A 2,828-nucleotide genomic window follows, 5' to 3' on the forward strand; every position below is an offset into this window, starting at 1 on the left:
ACACGAAATGATCAGGATCAGACCATCTATAACAAGTTACCAACACTCTGTAACTGATATGTAACATCCCAAATGTTGTAATGTAATTTCAGTCACTTCCTTTAAACTGAGGATGTTTTTGGAATTTTAGACTTTTAAGATGTTAATGCATGGAATTTAATTAATTAAAGTTTGGAAATTATAAGTTTATGAAATTAATTCAGAAAATTAATTTATTTTTATTAAGGCGGTTATAACATTCTTTTTTCTGAATTGGAAGTTGTCCGGCGAGGAAGAAATTTAGTAAACATTAATAAACATATAATAGAATAAAATAAACTAAATATTTTATTTTATTTTATTAATAATTTATTTATTTATTCTTTCCCTTTCCCTTTTAGTTCACACGTGCAGACCCCACCCCCCATTTTTTGATTTCACGCACATAGTGACCCCAACCTTTCCGCCAGCGCAACTCTCACTTCCCTACCCGAAGACCCCCCCGATTTTCAGCTATCTCTTGTAGCCGGATCCTTCGAGCGCCACACGTCTTCTATCAAGCTCGCCGTCGAGCCACACCCTCACTCGTCGAAACCCTCGTGTGCCCAGTCGTACGAAGCCCCCAACCGCACGTCGTGTCGTTCGTCCCAGCCCGAGAGTCGAGTCATCGCTTTGTCGATTCGCTAGTAGCCCCACGCCTCCCGTCAAAGCCAACGATGCTCGCCTGAAGCCACCGCCTGTCGAGCTGTTTTCCAGTCGTCCACCGCGCCCAACAAAATTTCCTGCCGGCAAAGCCAGATCTGAGACGCCGTCTCTAGCCGCGTGCCTCCCTGCTCGTTCCGCCACCGTCGTTCACCCCTTCGCCGTGCCTCTGCTGTCAGTTGAGTGTTTTGGTAAGATTTTCACATTTTGGGTGAATTTCATAGATTAAATTGTTACTCCTTTTACTTTTGGTTTTGGTTTGGTTAATACCCATCACGTCTAAGCTAGATTGAAGTTTTGAGAGATTTCTGAGGTGCTGTCCAGCATCGTGAAAGGGAAATTTCGACGACTTTTTAGGATCGTTACCTTGAGTTGCTGTTATTATTGGAACTGCCCTAATGCTCGACAATGATAATTCTAATTTATTGAGGATTATTAATTAGCATGATATTTATGCTGTTTGAAAGGATTGGAGTCAGGTATTGATAAATATGATTTACTGAGGATATATTGATAGTTTGATGTTTATGTATGCCTTGCTGATACGAGGTTTAAAAGACTAGTTGCACATAGAGATGTTTGAATACTAGTATGATTTTTGTATATTATTGTTACTGGGGATCTTGCTGAATCTGAGGATGATGAGATGCATACGTATGTTGTAGAGCTATGATGAAGAAATTTATATGTGTGTTATAGAACCATGATGATGAAATGTATATGTGTGTTATGAGACTAGGATGACGAGAGGTATATGTATGTTGTAGAATCATGATGATGAGATGTATATGTATGATATAGAACCATGTTGTGATACTCGTGATGTTGAGATTGTGATAGTGTCCTCACTAATTAGTTAGATGCCCACCAATTTATGTTTCTTTTGGGATTCACCAGTTTGTGTTTCCTTCGGAATTCACCAGATATTGTGTTTCATTCGGGATTCACCAGTTTGTGTTTCATTCGGGATTCACCAGTTTGTGTTTCCTTCGGGATTCACCAGATATTGTGTTTCCTTTGGGATTCACCAGATATTGTGTTTCCTTTGGGATTCACCAGTTTGTGTTTCCTTCGGGATTCACCAGATATCGTGTTTCCTTTGGGATTCACCAGTTTGTGTTTCCTTCGGGATTCACCAGTTTGTGTTTCTTTCGGGATTCACTAGATTTGTGTTTCCTTCGAGATTCACCAGATTGTGTTTCCTTCGGGATTCACTAGAGGTAGTGGGCATATTTAACTACAATAGGATATAAATCAGTTTTTCATGTATGTATATGTCTCATGAGGAATAGGATAGTTTATATGTTCCACCAGAAGTAGGCATCTAGAGGACATAGATGTCTAACCTGACCTCAGTAGTGGGGTTATTTACTGAGTATTTTATACTCATTCTTTCTCATGTTGTTGTTTCAGGTAATGGTAGAGATGCACTGGTGATTGACGAGCGAAATTCGTGATCGAGCCACTGGGACCAGTTTTATGCTTTCGCTCATGATATTTAGATTTTTTTTTCATGTTTTTCAGCCTTCAGTTTTGATGTTTGAAACTTACTACTAAGATTTGTTTTTAGACGTATTTATTATCATTTATGATTTATGAGTACCCTATCGTCTGTTTTAATATTTGAATTTAATGAATGTCTTTTGAAATTGCTTTATTTATTTAGCATTTAATTCTTTATAAAAGGGTGTCGTTTTAAGTTCTATGCATGCATGTGTTTAGTAACGGCCTAACTTGAGTCCTAGGGGGTCGGGTTGTTACACTATTCCACAAAGCGGGTCGCACTCGTAGCGTTACCAGGATAAGGTTTTCCTTTTATATCCATATACTACAGACCATTTTGGTTATCACTTAAGACATGATTCACTTGTATGTCACCACATACATGCTTAAGTTACATAAAGATAACCAGGGATTTTAGTTTATTGGTTTGTGGTAAAGCAAATAAAACAATCAGATGAGCAAAATCAAGAAGTGAAATAAAATATCATATATTATCCATTACAAGCGTTCGTACAAACTGTTTATATGGATATAGGAGAGAAACAACTACAAAACAATAAACTATGGAATAAAAGCCCAGTATAAAAAAATCTCCCACTTGCTCTAGTCCAGTCGCGAGCAGTCCTTTAGACCCATCCTCTAAA

The 2,828-nt window shown here is 38.2% G+C and overlaps 1 long non-coding RNA gene across 1 annotated transcript; it reads left to right on the plus strand.

Annotated features, from left to right (window-relative positions):
- Nucleotides 1–397: 397 nt before the first annotated feature.
- Nucleotides 398–2,273, plus strand: LOC120078252. The gene is made up of 2 exons (XR_005481961.1): nucleotides 398–872; nucleotides 2,095–2,273. It is a non-coding gene; the product is annotated as an uncharacterized LOC120078252 (long non-coding RNA).
- The last annotated feature ends 555 nt before the right edge of the window (nucleotides 2,274–2,828 follow it).

This window comes from Benincasa hispida, chromosome 5, assembly GCF_009727055.1.
Source record: "Benincasa hispida cultivar B227 chromosome 5, ASM972705v1, whole genome shotgun sequence".
NCBI classification, from domain to species: domain Eukaryota; kingdom Viridiplantae; phylum Streptophyta; class Magnoliopsida; order Cucurbitales; family Cucurbitaceae; genus Benincasa; species Benincasa hispida.